Source organism: Pleurodeles waltl, chromosome 6 (assembly GCF_031143425.1).
Source record: "Pleurodeles waltl isolate 20211129_DDA chromosome 6, aPleWal1.hap1.20221129, whole genome shotgun sequence".
NCBI lineage: Eukaryota > Metazoa > Chordata > Amphibia > Caudata > Salamandridae > Pleurodeles > Pleurodeles waltl.
This window is the reverse complement of record NC_090445.1, coordinates 1,681,751,546-1,681,776,323: the sequence shown is the minus strand read 5'-3', so window position 1 is coordinate 1,681,776,323 and position 24,778 is coordinate 1,681,751,546. Positions and strand designations below refer to the sequence as shown.

The window sequence follows — 24,778 nt, the reverse complement described above, 5'->3', positions numbered from 1 at the left end:
GCAAGAACGTCAGCTGTTGTCCAACTTGGGGTCCTTGTGGATTCAGAAACTGACAACATTTTTGCTCTTTTCTTAAAACACTTTTATTGTATATCATCAACATAAAAATATATGTAATGTGACTTTCAGTCACGAAACTCACCCTGCACCAGAGAGATCTCGACTTGCACTTGATGGTTTTATTACAAAGTCACCACTTATTTTGAAATCAAAATACCTGGACTCGAACTACAATTATAAACAAGTATTTAAAAAAAAAATCCTTCACATTTTGAACAGGTTATATAAAACATGCCCGCTATGGGTAATATTTTAGGCCTTTCCTTACTGAGGAACCATTCTTTCAGATACGTTTGTCGGAGTCCCATTCAGTGCCGATGGATCTATTAAGGAAAAACACACCAAAGGGGATTTAAACACATTTTGGAAGCGGAAAGGAGCAGGCTATTACTGGAGGAAGCTGAGAACCAGAGTTGCTCTGCTAAACTCAGTTAATGTCGGTAATTCAGAGGAGATTTCTTCCAGGCCAAACAACATGGTTGCCAGAAGCAATCACAGTTGTTCAAGCTCACAAGCTCTGCTCAGAAGCACATAACCTTCTCTCTTTTAATGTGCAGGCTATTTTGAATCTCTCATGCTCGAAATGCTAAGGTGTGGAAAACCCGACATTTAGCAGCCCTTGGACACAGACAAATTCACCACGGTTTGCCAGAAAAAAAGTAATAATCATTAATTCCCGATTTCTTTTTTTCTCTATCCAGCTGGATGTTTGTAACTGTAAGAACTACATTTCCGAAAAATAATTCGATAGAACTCCGGACTGCTCATGAAAGCGCTGGGTAAATATAATGACATACTCAGGGTCTGCCCCTGGGTGGGACTAGGCCCCGCTGAACATGGATAGCTTGCATTAACCCACAGTGCATTCTGGAGTATGACTGGGTACTATGAAAGAAACGCAGAGACACAGATGGGGACTGCTTGGACTTTATGTAAGGTACTTCAACAGGCAAAGAAAGAGATTACCTGGGCTTGCTGTTGGATACATCTTTCATTGTTAATGCAAATAAGTACATTTCACTGCATGGTGTCAAGCCTACAGCACATTATTAAAAGAAAAACAAATCACTTAAATGGTGACATAGTGTACAAAACTGCAAAATGTCTTGCTGTGATATAAGGATTTCATTACAAGACCAGAGGCTAACATTATGAATTAAATCTTTTAATAGCCACTCCTGCAGTACCTTCAAAGAATCTTCATCAAACAATTCCAAACTAGAATTAGAACACACTGGTCCATAAATACTCTTTTCACAGAACCCTCCTCTTTCAAATGCTGCTCCTGGCGAGATAAGTATTGTTTAGTTTACTATTTATTTGATTTATATCTGTTTACTGACTCTGATTTGGTTTGGAGCTTCTAATTTAGAGAAGCTGAGACTGTAGGTAATGATTTTAAGAATTAAAATTTCTTAGAGATTATATTTTGGATTAAGATAATTTTTTGAATTCATTTTTTACCTTTTGAGAAAGGCAGCGGTCCAGGTGAAAGTGTTTTAACAATAGAATAGAAGCGTGTAATCTCTCGTAGTGGTAGCCGAGAGGCTTTCATCGCGGTGAGAGGCTTTCATCATGCACCGGGAGCTCCAACGCTTGTTGTTGCCCATGCAGATTGCAGTCATGCGCGGATGTTAACACACTGCACGACACCTGTATATCGTGGCACGAGCTTGGTGTGCCACATTTGATATTCCTTGAACCTGTACTGTCAACAGCTCCGCAGTGCATCAGTTGGTGCTCGAGGCCATGATGGGATTGAAAATGAACAGGGCTGGCTTGCCGTGATCACGCGAGATTACAGCGGCCACCTTGAATTGGGCAACAGCACAGTTAAATCAATGGGAAACGATGTATATAGAACAAATGTTACTGTTTTTCAAGTAATGAGGGATATTGATCATGATTCAGAGGCAAGGAAAGAATTTTGAGGCAGCGGTATTGTGTTACCACTGGTTTTGGAAGATGCAGACTAATTTATTAGATTATTATAGTTACTATTTAGGTGTTTTATAAATAAAGAATATATTTTAGGATTCTAGTTAGAATTTAAATTTGGATGTTGATGAAGGTTCTAGTGCTGAGATCACAGGTGCACAAATGCATCAGGAAATTATAAAAACGTACATTCAACATGGAAATGAGAGCTCAGGTAAAAACATTAGATGGAATTCTAAAAGGAACAAGCATTTAGGTGAACATGTCTTTGACATTTCGCAAGATGATGATTTTGATATGGAATTTGAGTAGAATGAGAATTTCACTTCAAAAGAAGTTGTAAGGAATCCTTAGGGGAAGAGATGTTTTCTCCTTTAAATATTAGACCTCCACATAGTGGTGAATGGTGGCTAATGGAACATGTTGGCAAGTTCATTCAGAAATGGTTAAGGAAACCATTAGAATAGGAAGAGAGAAGAGTTTAAAAAGCAGGCTGTTCAAGGCCTGTGATAGATGATAATATGTGTGTAACACCTAACCCTGATCCAGAGATAATCAGTTTTTTTATTCAGACTGGGCAGAGACCAACGAAAAGGACTTGAGTGCTCTCTCCAGCAATGCCAAGATAAAGTTTTGGACAATCTAAGTCCTTTAACTAGAATTTTTGACATGGCAGAAGAGACGCATATTAACTAAACGGAGGTGGGTTTGGGATTATTACAAGGATGGTGCCAGAGGGCAGTTATCCTACTATGCAATATAAATGTGGGATTAATGTCTGAAAGAAGAAAGTCTATTTTAATGAAAGTAAGCCCAAAGTTGGGTGACATGGCAGATGGGGAACCTAGCGAGGGTGCAAAAGGTTTATTATTTGTGCAAGGATTAGTAGAAAGCCTAGGAAAATATGTATCCACCTTCACAGCATTAGAAAAGGCTCCGTAAATATGAGAAAGGTATTCAGAAGAGGTGTTTTTGGAAGAGCCAATAGAGGGAGGCTGTCGACTGGCTGAGGTATGCAAAGGTTCCACTGCAACTGTCAGTTTAAAGGACATGGAAGAGTTTATCAGACCTCAACAGGATTGTTCTCAAATAGAGGTCAAAATGGTCACACAGGACCAAGAAGAGGTTGCAGACGACTCCAAAATATCAAGGATCCCAAGGTGAGTATGAAGATTATCACTGTTTTTTCCAAATAAAGGTTGGAGGACAACTGAAGTTTTTGTGAAACAATGGCTAAAGTAACAAAGGACCCTGGGATCTTAAACACAGTACAAGGTTACGAAACAGAATTTGTAGAACAATTATGACAGGTGACAGAACAAAGAGAGATATGTATAACAGAGAAACAAATGTTAGTGGTCAATTCAGAAATAGAGACAATGTTGCAAAAAGGTGCAATAGAGCAGGTAGAGGTTTGCATGAAAGGGTTCGTAAGCTCTCGATTTTTGGTACAAAAGAAGGACAAAGGATGGAGACCGATTATAAATCTAATATAGTTTGACAAGTATTTGAGGTGCAGACATTTAAAAAAGGCGGGAATACACTGTTTGAGAGATTTTATATTAATGGATGATTGGCTAGTGAATTTGGATTTGAAGGACACTTATTTCACTATTCCGATGGGGATGAACAGTCAGTTATTTACAATTCTGTCAGAGGAGAAAGTTGTATCAGTTTCTGTGCCCTCCATCTGGTTTGTTTTCTACCCCATGGTGATTCACAAAGGTGATGAGAGTAATAATGGCATATTTGAGGGAAATATGAGTTAGGTTAACAGTATATCTAGATTACTTTTTGATCATGTCTCAACACAAAGAACAGCTGAAAAAAAATTGAACTTAGTAATGGGTTAATTGGAATATCTGGGTTTCATAGTAAACTTGGAGCAGTCTATTTCAGTTCCAGCAGGAGATAAAATATTATGTGTTTTCTTTGAGAGACTTAGCTCGGACGATAGGTTTGTTGTCTTTGTCCATTCAAGCAATTTTTCCAGGGCCATTGCCTTACTGTGCATTGCAGAAGATAAAGAGAGAGGCATTGAGGAAAGATTTATGGTATGGGGAAAGAGCGTCTCTCAATAAGAAGGCTCGAGAGAAAGTGAATTGGTGGTTGCGGAACTTGGATGCGTGGAATGGACGGGCCATTTTTCATTGTGCACCAGATTTTGTGTTGGAAACGGATGCCAGGATGAAAGACTGGGGAGCACGTCTGGGAGAGATACAGGCAGGAGATCTTTAGTCAGGAGAAGAGAAGGAAAGACATTAAAACAGTTTAGAACTGACAGCAGCATTTTAAGTTTTAAAGAGTTTCAATTTTTTTTTGATAGGGCAGATAGTGTTGATGAGAATGGACAACATCTCAGCTGTAGCGTACATCATTCATTTAGGAGGGAGCAGATCCCGAGGCCTGTCGGATTTAGCAAAGAAATTGTGTTATTTCTGCATGTAACCTGAGATTGTGTTAAAGGCAGAACATTTACCAGGAGAGCTGAATATGATAGCAGACTGGAATTTGAGGAATTTAAGGGATTTAATTAACTGGGAGCTGAATCTGTGTTTTCTTTTTTTTTTTTACAAGGATAAACAACATTTGTAGTCCATTGGAAATGGATCTTTTTGCAAGCAGATTGATAAACCAATTAGAGAATTATTTCAGTTGTTTTCCGGATCCAAGAGCATATGCAGTGGATGCATTTCAACAGGAATGGAAGGGAATGAGAGAGTAAGCATTCCCTCCATTTGCAATGATACCGAGAGTTCTTCTGAAGGTGAGGTCAGCAAAGTGTCAAATTGTGTTAGTGATGCAGTTTTGGGTGTCCCAAGTATGGTTTTCACCAGTAATGGAATTGGCATTCAAGATTCCATTTCCTATTCCAGCATAGGAAGGTATCCTAGAGAATGGGGTAGGAGAAGAACATCCATTAGTATTAGACAGGGTATTGAACCTTTGGAAGAAATCAGGAGATCTGAGTGTTTCTAGGGACTTTCGAACTGGCCCGCTGACCTTCTTGGAGAGTCTTGGGCTCCTGGACCAAGGAAAAGGTCTAAGGGAGTTTGGATAAAATGGTCTTGTTGGAGCATGGAAAGGCACCTGGATTCCATGGAGACTCGAATAGCTGAAGTGGTTAATTTCTTGTTTCTGCAAGGTCTATGCTACAAAAATGTTAATTGTTCTAGATCTGCTATTACAGCAGGACATGTTCACGTGAATGGAAGAGCAGTGGGAAGGAATATTATGGTGTGTAGCGTTTGAAAGGCATCAGCTTAAAGAGACCTCCTAGATCAAGGAGTGAAGTTTTGTAGGATGTGAACTTGCTCTTAGCGATGTTTCAGTCATGGCCAGAAAATACATTTTTGGATTTGAAACAACTTTCAGTTAAGATGGCCACTTTACTTACTCAGTTTAATACCCTGTAGAAGCATATCAGATGAGAAAGGTCTAGAAAAAGTAATACAATTAATGGATCAGATGGCGTGTATTTTGAAATATGGAAAAGAACGAAGACAATGTCTGATTCTATATTTTATCCAAAGTTCATAGGATGTAAAAAAAAACTGTGTGTTATTGATCATTTGAATGAATACGAAAACAGAATGATGGAATACAGGAGAGATGGAGAGAATCAATTGTTGATCTCATATTTAAAACCGTGTGGAGCTACGAGTAATGCATGTGTAGCAAGATGGAATTGGCTATGGAGCAATCAAGTACTGATATACAACAATTTAAGGCTCATTCTGTAAGAGGGTCGATGGCAAATAAAGCCTATTCTTCTGGAGGAAGATGGGAGATTTTGAAAGTAGCTGACGTGTGAAATGCAGGAACTTTTGCAAAAAATTACTTTAGACCAGTAAGGCAAACAGCAAATACAGTATTGCAGGGCTTTCAAGATGCGTAATGGTAGCCTCTGGTCTTGTAAAGAAATGGAGATTCTCCAAGTGTAATGAACAGAGAATTAAGATTTCATTAAAGACAAGGAGGCTAACATTATCCTTCACATTGCAATTCCCAAAGAGAAAAATAAATTACAGTATATAAATTTAAGGAACATGTTTTGGATCTCTGCCAAAGTATTTACTTGTTTAAAGATTTAAAAATACGAGTAGTTGTGAAAGGAATTTGTTTATAATGTTATTTGTTATTTCAGAGGCGTAATGAAAAAGGATGAAGGGCATTTTGGAGAAGGATAAACACAAAGAAAAACAGAAGATGCAAGATTTAGGAAGCTCGCTGCATTAAAGAGAAGGATAGTTCTGTGAAACGAGTATTCATGGACCAGTGTATTCTAATTCTAATTTGGAATTGTTTGCTGAAGATGCTTTAAAGATGCTGCAGGAGTGGCTATTAAAAGATTTAATGCATAATGTTAGCCTCTGTGCCTTTAATGAAATCATGATTTTCTGTTCATGATTCTGTTCTGTACTGAATACTGTACAGAAATATATTGCATTCACAAAGCACAGCTGTTCTGTCCAGAACCATGCACTGTAAATATTAGAGAAATGAGACATTCACAATGCGCCTCAGTTTTGATCTGCACCATGCATTGAAAATATAACACAAATATGAGACATTCACAATGCACCTCCATTCCAACCTGCACCACGCACTGGAAACAGTACAAAATATCAGACATTCACAAGTACCTCTACTGTGCCCCGCACAACACATTGAATCCACAGCACTGAGGCATTCACAATGCACTTCCAGTCTGACCTGCACCACACACTGAAAACATCACCTAGATATGAGACACTCCCAACGCACCCCTGTTCTGACCTGCACCGTGCACTAACAGCACAGAAAGAGCAGACATTCACAACACACATCTATTTTGACTAGAACTACACTTTGAAACCACTGTACTGAGACATTCACAATGCACCTCTAACAGTGGCGGCCTATCCTTTAGGGCGGAGGGGCCACGCCCCCCCCCCACCTTTTGCCCGTCTTGAAGAGTGGCTGTCAGGCTGAGCACAGGTCAGCCTGACAGACACTCTTCATGGTCAGCTCAGGCAGCCAGGAGCAGACATGTGCGATTTGTGCAGACTCCTGGCTGCCTGGGCTGAAGTTTGCTGGGCTGAGGAGGTCACAGCTCCTATGGGCATGACCTCCTCAACTCAGCAAAGGTGCCTAAAGGCCCTCCCCTGGGTTACGAGGAAAGCGTCACCCATTGACTTCGACCTGGGCGCTTCAGGTTTAAGCCCTGAGGCGCCCAGGGCGAGTGTCAATCAGTGACACTTCGTCACAGAGTGGGGTGGGTCAGAAGTCTCACTGACCCCATCCCACTCTGTGACGAGGCTGGGACTGCTGCCTTCCCTCATGCAGCAGCCCCAACCCTCCTGAGACCTGGAGGCTGAAGGTAAGTGTGTGTGTGTGTATGTGTGTGATGTTTTAAATTGAATGTTTGGTGCTCGCATGCATGACTGAGTGTTATGAGTGTTGTTAATGGATGTGCGTGCGTGTGTGTGTGAAAGAATGAGTGTGTGATCTTTTAAAATGAATGTTTGGTGCATGCATGCATGTTTGAATGTTATGAGTGTTAATGGATGTGCGTGCGTGTGTGAAAGAATGAGTGTGTGTGATATTTTAAAATGAATGTTTGGTGCGTGCATGTTTGAATTGTATGAGTGTTGTTAATGGATGTGCGTGAGTGCGTGTCTGTGGGTGAAAGAATGAGTGTGTGTGTGTGTGTGTGTGCGCGCGTGTGTGCTTCCCACCCGCCCCCCTCCCTCCTAAAGCTGCCGGCCACCACTGACCTCTAATCAGACCTTCAGTGTTCACTGAAAACAGTACATAAATATGAGGAATGCATTTTGAGAGGCACCACACACTGAAATCACAGTACCAACACACCCACAATGCAACTGTAATAGGTTATTACGTGATGAAAAAACTGTAAGGAGACACCTTTATTCAGACCTGGACCATATGTTGAAATTAGAATACAGAGACATTACCAATGTGCCCCTATTCCAACCAGAACTAGAGGTTTAACTCTCAGAACAGAGACCGTCACCTCTGCACTGACCAGCATCACACACTGAGACCACCGGACGGAGACATCCACAATGCACCTGTGTACACAAACGCACCACAGCCTACAATGACACTAGCTCCGAAAGCGTTTTGGTCTGTGCACTACAATGCTGGTGCCGAGCTTTCCTCAACATATACCACTGGTCAGCTTTGCACCACTCATTGGCTCAGTTACATACGAACGGCCAGACACACGCCATATAAAGCCAAATAAAAACAACACATTCCACTGGGATGTTGAAAAAGTAGCGCTCAGGTGTTTGCAAGTCAGCTGTGGCAATAGGCTTAATTTGCAGATTTTAAAACGTTTTGAATCATAGAGGGGCTGACTTAGTTTTTCATCCTTCAGTGGATGATAAAAAGGCATCAATTAGTATTTAAACATCTGCTGTTAAATGCTTCATTAACTACTTCGTTTAAGTGAGATTTACAAGTTCACCGTTTTACCCTTACAGCCAAGAACGGAGTGGGGCGTTGGTATGCAACTGAAAAACTTGCACACTTGCCATGAACTGCTTATGCATCACTCAAGATGTGTTCTGTGACCACAGTGATGGACATCTGAAATGACATAATTAATGACATCACTGTTCATTGCAAGTGTGAAAGCTAAAGTTATAGTTAATTCAGTTAACCCTAGCTGGTGAATTTCCATAGTTTTAGAGTTTAAAATGATACGTTTCTCCTAACTTCATATACCTATAATGTCAATTTAACCTTGTTTTTTCCAGTGAATTTGTAAAGTTTTTTTTTTTTACCATGCCCAACTATAGCAGTCACTTTAACCTTTTTCTTGGTGACTTTCTAGTTTGTTTTTTTTTTCGTTTTTTTTAAACGAAAAGTCAATATATAATAGGCAAGCATATGGGCTTTGGCATGCGGGTACTACCTGAAAAAACAAAACAAGACTATTGTCTTTAGCAAGGGGTCACCATATCAATTTGTAAATGCTAGGCTATTGGCTTTGTCAAGGAGTCAGGCCATCAATATATAACGACAAACCTTTTATCAAATAAGAACTACCTTAATCAACCAATATTGACCTGCTAGGATTCATTTCTACAACCAATACATTTCATAACCATATTCAAAGATGTTCATCATTAACAAGAGGCATTGCAATATTTTTCAACAAACCTTTAAATAAAACATTTGTATTCAGAACAACATTAAACATTGGTCTGTGTCTTTCTATTAATCCCTCAGACCATATAATACTGCCACTAGACTAACCACAGGGGGGTCCCTGTAGTACCAATGTGAAGAGCAAAATCTTAATACTGCCACTAGACTAACCACAGGGGGGGGCCCTGTAGTACCAATGCGAAGAGCAAAATCTTAATACTGCCACTAGACTAACCACAGGGGGGTCCCTGTAGTACCAATGTGAAGAGCAAAATCTTAATACTGCCACTAGACTAACCACAGAGGGGGGTCCCTGTAGTACCAATGCGAAGAGCAAAATCTCCAGCTCTGTTCATGCTCAAGAAAAAAAACAACTTTTCCCAGGGTCATATTTTATGCACCCCAGGAAACAGTTTCATTTTTTAAATTCTTTTCTGTGGGACTGTTCTGTGCTCGGTTCTGTGGTGCATAACATCTAAAAACATGATGGGGGTGCCCCTGCCCAGATTAGGGCACCAGAGAATTTAAAAGATTTTCAAATTAGCCAACGAAGGGTATAATTGGGCGCTTCTTCCCATGAAAAGTGACTGATATCTGAACAGCATTGGCCACTCATTTAGTTTTCTTTTTTTGGCCTTTATAATTGTGGGTGTCCCGGTGCCACCCAGGTCATCCCAGTTTTCATTTTTGTTGCCCTGCGGCTTCCCATCTTCCCTGCCAGCACCCATTTCAGGTGCAAGAAACGTCAGATAATGTTTTATTTGACTGGGGGCTACCAGCTGCAGTGGAAATTGGCTTGACTGGTCCTGTGTTCCCTAACTATTAGCGAATGGGCAGGGAGAAACATGTCTGCTCCCACCGGGTGGGAGCAATATAGTACCCTGGCCGGGAATAACCGTGTCCCGGGGAATGGTGACCCTGAGACACTGTTATGCTTTGGCCTGGGGGGGGCTGGGAGGTGGGTCCCAGGGCCATCAGATGACTTGGGGAGGGAAGCACCATATTCCCCTCATCAAATATATTAAAAATGCAGTGAACTCAAGTGAAGGGGTCATAGGGGTCATTTGATGGTTTGGCTAACGTATGACGGTCCATGAACTGGGACTTGTGGACTTTCCATAGACTCAAAATAAAAAAAGTATTCAAATATGATCAGACAAAGGAGCTTTTTGTCCTGTTGTCCATTTCAGAGATGTAATCCGAAACTCAGGTCTGCGGACCCAGTGATCTTGAATTACTTGCGGAAAATGCTGTGACTTACATTATAGGATTAAGGGACTATTTCCACGAGTCCTGAAAAAACAATTGGGACGAGTGTACCATGCCCTGACCCAGGTCTGGGTGTGATCCTAAAGGGACTGACCCACAAGGGTCCTAGCGCAGCCCTCAAGGTCTGCACATGGTACCACAAATGCATAGCAGGAGCCTTGGACCCATGCTACCCCTTGTGAGGGATACACAACTCCAAAACCAAGTCCACTGACGATTTAAGGGCTAAAATGGGTCCAGAGGTCTGTGTGTCTTCGTGATCACTATGGCGTGGTCTGTGAACCCTTTAAAAAAATGAAGCAGGGTCCGGCCAAAGGTCTGATGTTGCAGCCAACTCTGGCAGAGCACAACAGAAGCCATGCGTGGTGGGGTTGGGCTGAGGATTGTGTGCCCATAGTGGGTTTGGAACTGGTCCTGTGGACAAACTCCAATGGCCACTGGTAAAAGGAAATGCCCTGTCAGGTTGGCTGCCCACAGCAGGTTAGCTGCCTGGGTAGCCTAAGTTCAAATCTCCGCAGTAGGTCAGGCCTGGTGGCCAACCCCCTAGTATACAGCCATTGTCGTCAATGATGTCAGTAACGATGTTAGTTGACATGTTGTGAATGATATCATACATGAGGTCATAAGCACTGCATGCTAGTTATGTTTACTTTACCTAAACATGACTGGCATATTTCAGTGGATTTTAGGTTTTGTTCAACAACCGTAACTTCACTTTAGCTGTCTGGCCCGGCCCACTTTAGGAAGTACCTGTACTTGGCCTCGGGTAACCCATTAAATAAGTGTGCAAATGGCCACACTGCAACAGCCCACATGTACTATTATTATGGTGCTGCTTCAAGGTGAGCATCATTCTGGGATTACTTGCATATAAGCAAACTGTTCACTCCGCAAATCAGAAACACGTCTTTTGTTTTGCTTGAGAGCATCTATGAATTAAATAAGGTTGTCAGAAAATAATTATCATGTACTTAAATATGTAATGTAATACAAACAGGGATGCTGTTTATTAGATTTAAGATGTAGTTCTAAGACTGTAACAAGCACTGGCAACAACAGGACCTACTGTCGTTCTCGATGGTTTTAGCCATTTTGCTCAGCATCTGTGGTGCTCTATGGTATAGCTAAAAATAAAGACAAAAAAACCTTTGTGGCCAGCTGCGTTACTTTGTAGGCATGCGCGGCAAGCACACACATGCCTACAAAACAATGCAAGCGTTTTTTTTTTTTACTAATTTGAGTGGGATCAGTTGACAAAAAATGGAAAACGAGTGGGTGGGGGAAGAACATGTGTCGTGCGAGGAGAATGCATGTGGGGGAAAAAAATACGGAGGGAGGGCGGAAGCAACACAGAGGGAGGGCGGAAGCAACACAGAGGGAGGGCGGAAGCAACACAGAGGGCGGGCGGAAGCAACACAGAGGGCGGGCGGAAGCAACACAGAGGGCGGGCGGAAGCAACACAGAGGGCGGGCGGAAGCAACACAGAGGGCGGGCGGAAGCAACACAGAGGGAGGGCGGAAGCAACACAGAGGGAGGGCGGAAGCAACACAGAGGGCGGGCGGAAGCAACACAGAGGGCGGGCGGAAGCAACACAGAGGGCGGGCGGAAGCAACACAGAGGGCGGGCACATGGGGGAAGCAACATGAAGGGCGCAGTTCGGGTGAAGCAACACGGAGGGCACAGGTGTGGGGAGCAATGTTCATGGGGGGGTTGGAAGTGAACAAACAAGAGAGGGCACAAAGTGGCATTAAAGCACCTAGAGGAGTGGCCCAAAGGCTGAAGTTATATAAAAGTGAAAGCATACATGAGAGTGGCTCACAGGATAAAGTTGTACAAAATTACATTTTTATAATGATACAAAACGAAATGAGCTGAGAGAGGCGGGCTAAAACACTGAATGGCAAAGAACCATTCACTCTTGTGGAATACTTAAGAAAAGTATGCTTTAACTCTTTTTAAACTAGGATAACATTAATGGTGCACTGGAGAGCAAGTTAAAGAGCAAATCTATACAATAAAATAATTTCACTGAGAGAGGCTCAGATGAACAAGGTGTTGGAAGTAGAACTTTTACTATGCTGTGTAAAGAATGTGCTCCAAGGTAACTGTAACTCATGCCACCATCATGTGTACCATCCTGGGGGATGGATGATGTCATCAGTGATGTCACTTGAGAGGTCATAAATGATGTCATAGAACCTGGCATGAGTAATGTAGTATGTGAGGTCATAAGCAGTGCATGGCGTGGATGGGGACGCAAGCTCTAGTTAGCTCTGCTATGTACTACTGGTGAATTTCTGTGTTTTTTTTTTTATTGAAAACGTTAATGTTGTCACTGACAAATTCACCTAACTATAACCTTACTTTAACCTTTGCTTTTTTCAGTGGAAAAAAATAAAGATAGATAGATAGATAGATAGATAGATAGATAGATAGATAGATAGATAGATAGATAGATAGATAGATAGATAGATAGATAGATAGATAGATAGATAGATAGATAGATAGATAGATAGATAGATTGTGGAGAAGTGTGGCTCAATGGTTAGAGCGCAGACCCTGAAGCAGAGATCTGGCTCAAGACCAGGGTTCAAGTCCCGCTTCGGCAGGTCTTGGGCTCAATTCCCCTTGACCAGATAATTCTCGCCTCGGTGCCTAATCTAATTCATGGGTCCCACTCTGCAACTCTGGGCAATAGCTTGCTTAATCTCCACAACGGCCCCAACAGCGCTTGGATGCCTGGCTTCACCCTCAGGAGTTGGCACCTCATAGGGAAAAAGCCAGGAGGGGTTCCAAAGCGGTATGAGTACAGCGCCTTGAGACCCTAACGGGTGAGTAGTGCGCTATACAAGTGCTAATTTACATTTACATTTACATAGATAGATAGATTTGTTTTTTAAAGTAAGGTGCTGTGGCGAATTTCCTCCTGAAAGATGTTTTTCTTTGAAGCTTGTTGACCTAAGGTGAAGTAAAAAGCAGGCTCTGTGAGTTCAATATCATTTTCCAGGGACGAGGCACATGGCACGGTTTCAGGGTTTCCACCACTGATGCAGAGCTACGGAGGCACCCTGGAAGTGTTACTCCTGCCTTTGGAGTAAGACTCCTGGGTGTCTGTCTGGTTGAGGACAGTGTCTAGCGCTCTACCCGTAGCAGGTGTGCGGTCTGCTATGAAGCCGCTTGGTGCCAGGTGGGACGTCCCTCTAACGGCGCCCCTCACACCAGGCCTCAGCTGCCAGGTAAGGTCTTCTGGGGTGACACTGACCACACAGCGCCGGAAGCCACCACATCCTTACACGTCTGAGGTGGCAAAGAGAGGGCTGGCTACTTAAACTCATTTCTACCGCTGCGGTAGGCGTCCTTCAGCTAGGGATCCCGGCTGCCCAGTCACACAAATGGTTATATGGTTTTATATACTTAGTGCTGCATGCCACACCTGAGCCATGTCTCTATACTGTAAAGAACACGCATTACAGGTACTGACTTTCATGGTAATCAACTTCCCTACATCAGAAGGATGAAAGGCTGATCTGGGATGCGAACTCCGGATCTTCAGATCAGAGCAGATGTCAGTAGCGAGCTTTTAATTCACAGAACCAGATTGGTCAGAAAAGGTGTACTTTTGAGTGATACTGCACGGACGGAGCAGGCCGGGTAATCTGCAGTGATTGGATGGCACGAGGTAACATTTTGCATCGGGCAAACTTTAAATAGACATGGCTCCTTCTATTAAAGACGCCAAGATATGCAAAGGGTGTGGGGGGGATCGTCTGGGAGCAAAAAAAGTCAGGGCCGAGATAACAATATCGGAAAATGATGATCGTTTTGGCTTCTGGTACTTGAAAAGATGGTAGCCACGTGCCAGATGAGCTCAGTTCCAGAGGCCGCGTAATCAGAAAAAGGTCAGTTACATACTTAGTTCACTTACATTGTTACATCATGAGAATGTTACACACTTACAGACTAAGAATAGTGTTACATGAATATAGCTACACTGTTACATAACAAATGCAGTTAGGTGGTTACATTATTACATATTTAAACACCGGGTTGCAGTTAGTACAGTAACATAGTTGCTGAGGGCCACAGTTTCAAACCCATCAGTCTCATGCAGAGGCTTAAACAAGCATTGACAACGGCAATAGGACCTATTAGCTACACCAGTGGTTCCCAACCTTTTGACTTCTGTGGACCCCCACTTTATGATTACTGGAGCCCGGGGACCCCCACTTACTCATTATTGGAGTTCGGGGACACCCCACTAAGTCATTACTAAAAGCTGAGGACCTAAGCTGTTAATATTGTATTATTTTCTAAGCAGCTGCGGACCCCCCTGAGGAGGCTTCCCAGACCCCCAGGGGTCTTGGACCACAGTTTGGGAGCCACTGAGCTACACCAATGCTTTTTGCCAAAGCAGAGCAGTATTAGCAAGCACCAAGACGACCTGTAATATCCAAACTACTGGAGTTAAAATGTTGGTTCGACAGGTCCACCCCAACCACCACCATTTGGGATAATGTCAGTTTTCTCAGAGATGAATTTGAACCAGCGACTGTCCACCAAAGCAGCAGTCATCTACTCAGACTGGTATCTGCCCATCATCAGCCATGGGACTGGCAGTAGCCATGCCACTGTAAGGCAGAGAAGCTTTTCCACAACAGACCCACGGAGGTTGTTCGAGCAAGATAGCATAGTTGATGCGAATGGTAACGCAAGACCTTCCTGCAGCATTTTGGCCACTGTGGAATTGCCAAGGTCCAAATTGGTCCAGCACAGAAAATAAGAGGTACTATGTATCCTTATTGGGGCGGAAACTGAATTAAACATCATCAAGGATACGTCAAAGTCATCACTCAATTGGGATGATGGTGTTACCTGAAGGCTGCTCATCTGTACAGGAAGCTGCAAAGTAAGCAGAATGGTGGACATATTTCCTGTGCCGAAAGGTGGCTACTTCAACAAAAGGTGATACTGAAACAGTTTAGGTTTCTGAAAAACGAACACTGGGGCTAAATATCCATCCGTTCAAGATGAAGAATAAAATGCCAAAAACGGATGAAATCTGTTGAAGTAAATAAACCAGACAGGAGTCAAGAGGAGACCCTCACTGCGGAGCAACAATTGGGATTAAACAGAATTCCATAAGGAGAGGAGGATGATCACATGTGGAAAAGTTTAAAACATATGACAACATTTTAGGGAGAAGATGGAACAATAAGGACTTAAATTACGCAAAAAAAAAGAATCCTTGGGAAGGTCTAGTGCAGTAGTAATTTTATTTAACTGGTGCAAGCTTTGGACAGCATTTAGTTCAGATTTGCTCATGATCAGTACGTCTCTGTAACGGGCTGGGAGTTAGGACCCTTTGGGGCGTACCTCTGCCCACAGCCTGTGTGCTTCTCACCTCAACTGCACTGCGACTATGGGATTGGTCGGACTTCAGGTGAGGACATCAGAGAGAGAGGGAGGGACTAGTGGCCAACGTCTGGAAAATTGTCCTACGGATCCAAAGTTGCTCCTCATGGAATAACATGCCATGTCAAACAGAACAGGAAATCCTTGAGGCAATCTCCCAATGACAAAAACATATTTTTTTCCTAAATTTCCGTTGGAGTTGATGTTACGTGGTGTGTATTATCTCATCTCCGCCTTTCTCACCCAGGTCCAGTCAGCAGTCTTTGCCAGCCTGCCTCCCCCGCCCTAACACCCACCTCTCCCCCCAGCTATAGAACAGCAGAAGCAGTCATGGGACTAAAGAAAAAGAAAAAGAAAAACATATATGAAATATACATTTTATTATTTTTAATGTTATTATTTTTTGCTGAATTCTTGATTTTTGAGTTATATTGTTTGCATAATTTTATTCTTGGGGTAGCTCTGCTTTTTTGTGAATTCTTAATGTTTGAAACAGGTTTGAACAGATAATGTCAAGCGAGAAGTCTAAAACCGATGTATACCAAAGCAGAGAGATTTTCTACTCCAGTATGTCTCCCACCAGTAGCTGGTGTGACTTTTATGCGCAAGATATTACCTCGCAGATATTTTTTCCCATACAGAAAATTGTGTCTAATAAATGCAATTTCCATGAAAGTTATACATAATTATAGATGAAAAATGAGATTTGACCCCCCTTCTTGAGATCATTCAAATGTCCACTTCTACAAACTGAGAAGAACACTTACAAAAATGTGAATATAACCACGCCAGCAGCCAAGTTGGGCAATCCATTATTCCGGGAACGCCACGTATTCAGGATAAATCCAAAGGACATTTGTTCCATTTTGATTAAAGTAGAAGAAAGTTATATAGGGGGATAGCTAACAATCCTGGCAAGGATTCCGCCTTATCCAGATCATCATCAAAAATCAATACCGTCAAACCTAGCCTGTACTCAAAAAGTCCTTACTTTTATGCATGTAAACAAAAAAAAAATATTAGTTTGTGCCAAAGTACAAAAACACAATTCAAACTAGATCATGGGTCTCTAGGACGACTCGACACACAGAGGATGATTGGTCCCTCTAAAACTTTATATTTCCGAACTTGCTGTAACTTTATGATAAAGCAGAAAACAAAGAGTCCAGCAGAGGATGGAGAGGCAGCTGTAGTCCCATCCCACCCACAGAGGACACACTACATTCTGGCGCGCAGACCTCCAGGGACAAGACTCAAACTCAAATTAGGCACAGTACGCAATGTTAGAGAGAGATCTTGGGGCTCTTGAAAGAGAAGTATTGAAACTATGCACGGCGTTTGGATAGGTTCTAGCTCTGCTATCTTGGGCACTACGTTATGGGCGGAAGGACACGACAGCACCCTTCGAATGGCCTTCACATACCTCACATTCTTCCACCATTGCCAAAGAAAGCTAAATTAGAAGTCTAGAGGTGCAAAGCTGGGAATCTGGGCCGGAGAAAGAAGACAGAAAAGTCTACTTATGAGAAAACACAGAAGAAGCAACCCTGAATTGGATGCCCTACTGCTAATAATCACCGACACTAAGAATGGGTGATTTACAGGAGAACATTCCAAGCATGATAAAGCAGAACAAGGTGGTTCACCTTGGTAGGAGGAGTTGTTGCCGTCACCCTACCGTTAACCTGGTGGCCATGGAATCCTTCTCTGTTGAAGTTACTCTTAGCCTAAATGTCAACAAATGCACCCCCGCCCCGTTTAAAGTCCGTGTTTGGTTTATCCACTTGTATATATATATATTTTTTTTTTTGAGTACACAGTCCTAATGTGCAGTGTGAGATGGGATTATGGGACACCAAAGTACATTTTCACCTGCAGGGTTTTGTGTTTGTGTACGTAAAATTAATATAACTTATGGAATGCTCTTTGGTGAAAAATACTAAAAAAAGGGCAATATGTATACCTTATAAGATTCTATAGTTATTTACTCTGTTAACCTGTTCGATGATCACTATGCACAAGAAAGGAAAAAAACAAATTCAAGGGTAGATCAAAACTTATTACGAAAACCACAAGGAAGGACAAAGTTACAATCCCCGGAAGCACATTCTTACGACATATTGATTGATATGACATCCAACAACCGCTTGTCAATAATCTGGGGCTAGGACGAACATTGTCTGATAAAGGCTCTTTGGTTAGTCCAATATTAATAGCTAACTCATTCTCTCTGGAGCACCAGGCACAGGGGCCATCTGAGCCCTCCGATGTGCAACCAGGTCTAAATTTCTCCGTCTATAACAAGACGGCCAGCTGGCTTCGAGGGATGTCAAAAAAAAAAAAATGGATCTTGGGTCACCCAATACCACTCCTGCTGTGAACGGCTGCTGACTCAGAGGCCGAGGCTCTGACAAGTGACAACCAGGCGTGTGGTCCTGTCCCCAGCATGCCAGTTTACACACACAACCGGCGGAGAATACTCTTGTGAGAAAAAAAATCCTAAATATCCGACACCCATTTTTCCTGTCAACATGGGTTAAATATCTGTTTCAACAACACAGGCACCTTTTCAATACCCGAGGCATCCCCACTGCCTTACTACATAGGAGGGACGAAGAGGTGCTGTGCCCTGGAGGTATGGACACAAATATTTAGAGGCGGTCGGCTCCTGGAAAGCCAACTGTGATTTGCTAAATTGAATCTTCCTGAGCTCTTGCACAGGGTACGGGACACCTTCTCTGCAGGGGCCCCACTGTGGGGGGCAGACAGTTCAGCCAGACCAATCTGTTAAGACAAATAGAACGTTGGCACCAGGGAGGGTGAAAATGTCTTACAGTTGTTTTTGCATTCGACAAATTCCAATTGCTGTTGCTGCATCCTTAGTAGCAATTTCGGATTTTGGTGGAAGGCAGTTGTGTAGCCAATGCACCCGGAGCTCCAATGCAAAGAAGCAAAAAGGGGTGTCCTTCCTCAAGGATGGGTTATAAGCAACATCCGAAACAGAGGTACTCCGAAGCGTCCCATCGCGAGGCCATGGGGACGCTGCACATGATAACCACGCCCTGGTGGTAGGGTCTGCTACATCAGACCTTGAGAGTAAGGTGGCGGGCGGGTGGGAGGACCGCGTATCTGGATATTTCTTCTCAGGAACTGTAAACAAGGATTACACCAAGCACTGCACTAATCACATAGCGCAGCAAAATGAGCCGGCCCACTGGTCCTGATAAATGTTTTAAACTCTCGAATGAATAAATTATAATGTGGAACCACAACAGACAGCAGTGTACTCGAGGGGAGAATTAAAAACTAGAGTTAATTTAGAGGCAGGGCGGAGACAGGCTCACATCCAAACACCATTAAGTTAGAAAGTATTCAGCAATAATTAAGCACAAACATTTATTCTGAGTTTGCCACTGCTACTCAATTTTTTATATAAGCCATTCTTAGTTATTACAGGAGACTCAGTAGTACACTGTAGGACAACAAGCAAAGCCTCTATAACCACACGTGCAGCCCTGAACCTTCAATTGGTGTATATGAAGCTATAACATAGGCAACTGAGACAATGCGCCGACAATAGCCTGGCATCTGTATAGACACAGACAGATCTCAATATGAATATAAACAAGTTAAGACATCCCTGTGCTTATAGAGAAGAAATGCATGCATATAGTTAGAAAATGACTGGTGAGAAGAAGGGTAACAACCATCAGTAAGAGAGCATGGGGTGAGTATGTTATCAGTCCTAAATGAACATAAGAATAAAAAAGAGGGGAGGTGTATATCAGACAATGCAGTGGAGAGGTGGAGATCTGAGGTGCCAATCAAAATCATATCCCAGGAGGTCTGGGTAGGGACTCCTAGACGTGGGAAGAAGTGATAAATGAATTTGAACATTCATGGGCTGAAGGCTTCAAATTACTAAGGAATTGAGACTTTGCAGGATTGGACACATAAACCATCCCTGAAGAGGCTCTGGAACAAGGCAGAGTAAGTGCATAGAAGTTATGGTTAATAACATGGGGAAACGTTTTATAAAGCGGGTGTTAAATGAGAGAATAGTAATAAATCACAGACAAAAAGAAAGTTTGGTGCGGAAACAGAACTTCAGAGAAAAGTTAGTGAATCAGGGACAGGGTAAGCGATCCATTGATTCAACAGGATCAGAGCAAGTCGTTTAAGAGAAGTGACCCAAATTTACTAAAAAAAAAAAGAAGCTGATCATTCAGTTGTTTATGTTAGTTTCTCAGTGCGTACCTTTACTATTAGTTCCATCAGTCATTCATTGAAGGCTGCTGTATAGTGTTCATCATTTTAAGAGGAGCATTACATATCTGCCATTTAGGCTGTGGGATACCATCACCCCCAATTTGGAGCCCTGCCAGATATGCCTGAGAAGACATTGATTAAGGCCATTTTCACAGATGAACCAAGGGCGAAGTCATAGGACTTCTTTATGAATGACCAGTCATGTTCCCAGTACCGGTCCACATATGGGCAAGACGAAAGGATATGTCCAAGGTCATGGACCGGCTGGGTAGATCTGCAACATGACGAACTGGGACTAAGACTATTTAGGCACAGGTGTGGCGGAGGCCAGTAGCAGCTTTGAAGGATTTCAAAAGATTAAACTTCATGTAGGCTTCCTACTCGCTTTGGTCATGAAACAGCATTAGAGCAGATCATTCCTCCACGGAGCGCACAATTGAAAGGTGTTCCTGCCAGCAGTGATCAGTTTGCAGGTTCATCAAATGCACCTTCCAGCCAGCAGTCACACACTCAAGGGACTACTCTTCTCAATCATCCTAAAGATTGGAGTTAGCCGAAGTTATTGAGGCTGAATGGGTCCAGAGGTCTTGGAGCCAGAACTAAATACAACGTTACAAATACTGCACACAATCGGGTGGAGCAGGAGACTCATCTTCTGGTCGTATAAAGCGATCCGGCAATATAAAGGAACTAGTTTAAGTCCACGGAGGGACAAATGGGAGGAGGCCATCGAACAATCATGTAATGACAAAGGCTGGCTAAAGAGCCTAGAGTACCCTCAGAATGCCTCATGCACTAGCTGCTTTAGGTGTATTTAATTTCACCTTCTACCTAGAGCACATCTCATCTCACAAAGACTCCACAAAAAATAGTCCACAATACCCATTATCCAAAAAAGCTCAGCGGACCGCACTTCATATCCTCTTGTGGTGGGAACCAACAGAGCAGGGTGGGTAGGACGTTTCAATTTACTTACTATTCTCTTTTTATGGGCGAGCATAGAGCGCTCCGTCCCATTCTGTAATCTCTCTTTGGGCTTCAAACCACACCCATGTCACGTCAGTCACTTACATTGGTTTGTGGGCTGGCCTTTTAAAATCTGCTTGCTTTCACTTGTGAAAGGCATGCATACATCATGCATTTTCCGGTGTTTAGCCCACCTACACAGCACCTGCAAAGTACCAAAAACATATGAGGCTCGATGTTTTCAGACTGGGGTCCGGACTACTTTATCTGTTTATTTTCCACGCAGCGCGATCGCGCTGCGTTTTGGTTTTCTTTATAAAGCTAATACCTCTAACTCGAGCAAATGCGAGACCCGTTGCATTGAAAATGCTTGTTTCATATTGTCCTCTATGCGGACTGTAACAAACATTACTCATTTGGCTAAATAGGAAAAATTACATAATATCAAAGCTGAGAATATATCCTTCCATTATCACTTACCCAACACAAAAAAAGAGAATACAGAACCCTTATCTGGCCTTGAACGTATAATTACTGTAAATTAACTTGACTATTGTTTAATTTATCCTACAGCCACTTCTGCACCTTACTGAATATGTGTGTGACTGGAGGCATATACAAAAATCAAATAAAAACATTTTTAAAAAAAATCAAGTGTTACCCACGGCTGACTATGCAGTTCGAACAACTGGGCTATCTTGGATGACATTGTTAAACTCAAGTTGGTATTTCTGAGGGTCGTTGTGTCATTCCTCATCATACTTGCACTGAAACCTTTACGTCACTGGATCGACGTCATTTTACCAAAATACCCCAGTGCAGTGAGACGACATCATACATCCTCTGACTGCCTGGGATAGCACGGAGTTCCTATCGTAGGCCACCTTTCGCCTCTCAGCGGCATTCCATTTGCTGCTCAGGGGCAAGGAGCAGAAACTGAAGAAAGAACACTGAACTTTTAGAGTCAGTTTCGTCCGCTACCAGAGGCAGCATAGGGAGGCCAGATATCACAGGATGATTTAGTAAAGAACATCTTCAAGCATGTGGTAAGCAGCGCATCACGGGCAGTGAACAAATTAGCCCAATCTTCTAGAGCGCCCTGACCTGTGGCGGCTTCAGAAATGAAAAATATGAGTTTCCAAGCTGCGATATTCCAGAACTAACTTCAAATAAACTTATTGCCAACTATAATGCTTGGTAATCCCCAAATTGCATTTCATGAATTTGTAGTTCATGAGACATTGGGCCCAGCTGAGTGGGAAACATGGCATTATAAGAATGCTAGAAACTTTCCAGCGGTCTCCTCCTGTCCACCAATGCTGCAGACACACTGCCAGAAATCATAGGTCTGTTGGGTGTTATACAAATACTCTGAAAACAAATACGTTGTAGAGCAGTCAGCTACTCAAGCTTATTAGAATTCCAAAACTGTTAATGAATGAATGAATGAAAAGCACTTCTAAAGTGCTCAACTACTACGAGAGTGTTCCGGCGCCTGGCAAAAAGGAAAGGAGACACCTACCACCTTACAAGTTGAGCAGGTAAGTTTTTAGTTGCTTCTGGAAGATGGTTTCATCAGTGATACATCTGAGTTGGAGAAGAAGCTCATTTCAGTGCTTGGGCACCAAAACGTAACAGGCAGAACCACCAAGCTTCGTCCGCTTAGTATGTGGAATACCGAACAACCTGCCAAATTGTGAACATAAAGCCCTTAGTGGATGATACTCTTGTAGCCTGTTGGACAGGTAGTTAGGTCAGGCCTTGTGAAAAGCTCAATGCGCAATGGACAAGGCTTAAAGGTAATTATTATCCTCAGCGGAAGCTAATGCGGTTGGTTATGGGAGTATGACACCAATGCACGTTTGGGATAATTGAACAAAGGGTGATTGCTGTATTCTGCACAATTTGCAGCCGATGCATTGGGTAATCCGGGATCCCCACATAGAGAACACTGGCATAGTCTAGTCTGGAAAGAATCACGGCCCGGACTACAGATTTCCGAGCTTCCCAGGGCAGGAAATCGAGAAATTTCCTCAGCTTTATGAGTATCAAACAAGAAGCTTTTACCACTTGAGAGAAATGTGGTTTAAAAGAAAGGTGTTAAGAAATGTAGCTAAAGATTTTGTGTGTGTGTGTGTGTGTGTGTATATATATATATATATATATATATATATATATATATATATATATATATACACATACACATATATATATATATGTCACAAAAGAGTCAATAGGGAGGAACCTTGAGGTGTCCTCACAGGAAGGGTGGAGTTGGAGATGCAAGGAAGTCTAGGTGGAGGTGTTTGGTTATATTGAAATCAAAGGATTTAAGCTAAGAGAGAGGCTGATTTTTTGCATGGCAAGTGGCAGAGTTATAGTCAAATTTGACTGTTCTCATTCTTTCTTCCATCAAGTTTTACGTGTATTTTAGGACTTGTTTTTCTTTAATCAAGTCATTGAAAATGTTTTTGAACCGCTTCCTCTGGCAGCAAAGAAAACAGTGGTCCTTGCAATTATCACTTCAAGGCTGGATTACTGCAATAGCCTTTACCTGGGGATTACCAAACAACTTCTGCTAAGCTTCAAGTGGTCCAAGATGCTCCAGTTAGACTAGTCCTCAAGCTCCCATGCAAAAGTTCTGTTTCTTACAGATTTAGGAAATTGAACTGGCTTCCAGTTCACAAGCAGATTCTTTTCAAATCCCTGTCCTTGGTTTTCAGGGCTTTCTACCTCACAGGCCCCGAGTACTTTCCGATCACTTTATGCACCATAGGACTTAAAGGGCTTCGCGATCTTCCATTCGAATTTAGTAGCCAACCCCTTTTCAAGCTTAAAACAAGAAGGGGGGAAATCTTTAACCCCACTGTGCTTCAAAGCAAGGAACCAGCTTCCCAGATCCTAGCGATTCATGGAGAATGGATCGGTCTATAAGAAATGCCTTAAAACTTACTCTTTCTCCATATCTGATGATTGACAGATTGACTCTCAGCTTTGGGCCTGGCATGTTCGTACGTTTTGAGGAAGACGTTTTATGTCTTTGCAGTTGTTTTCTATTAGTTTTGTATCTTAAATATAGCTAAGATGCTCTCTTTTGAGTGACAGTATGCTCTACATGTAAGCAATCATTCATTCATACCTCTTGATCCATGGAATCAAAGGTAGTGAAGAGATCTAGGAGAATAATTACCCCTCATCATTTGCTGTCCTTGATTGGTGTGAGATCATTGGTTTCTGAAGTGATAACTAGCTCTGTTTCGCATCCAGGGTGGAAGCCAACCTGGGTGAATTCTAACCGGCTATGCTCTCCAATGTAGGTTTGAGATTGCAGAGTAATTCCTTTCTCCAGAAGCCTGGAGAGTTAAGGCAGAAGTGAAAATGGCCAAAACCAAAGCAATCATTGGGTTTCAAGATGGCTTTCTTCACAATTGGACAATTGCCTTTCTGAGGACTTCTGGGAATTTGCCTTAAAGAAACAAAGTATTAACTATGTGACTAATGTCACCTGCAACGCAAGGCTAAACGATTTGAGATGGCGAACTGGAAAAATGTCTAAGGGAGATTTAATGAGTTCAGTGAACAAGATGTGCTTTAGACAGCCTTCCTCCGAGATGGAAGCGAAGGTGGACCGACCTTGGTGATCTACGACATATACCACAGGTTGTTTTGTGACATGCATACTGATGAGCTACTGTGACCA

The 24,778-nt window shown here is 42.5% G+C and overlaps 1 protein-coding gene across 2 annotated transcripts in view; it reads right to left on the bottom strand.

Annotated features, from left to right (window-relative positions):
* Nucleotides 1-24,778, bottom strand: part of NEK6 (NIMA related kinase 6) — a 474,385-nt gene that overhangs the window by 413,883 nt on the left and 35,724 nt on the right. Inside the window, exon 1 of one of the 2 annotated variants that reach the window (XM_069241716.1) lies at nucleotides 8,491-8,509. The exons of the other annotated variant lie outside the window; for it this stretch is intronic. The gene's annotated coding sequence lies outside the window, so the exon portion shown is untranslated. Of the gene's footprint in view, nucleotides 1-8,490; nucleotides 8,510-24,778 lie in introns of those variants that run through there. 2 annotated transcript variants of the gene reach the window in all.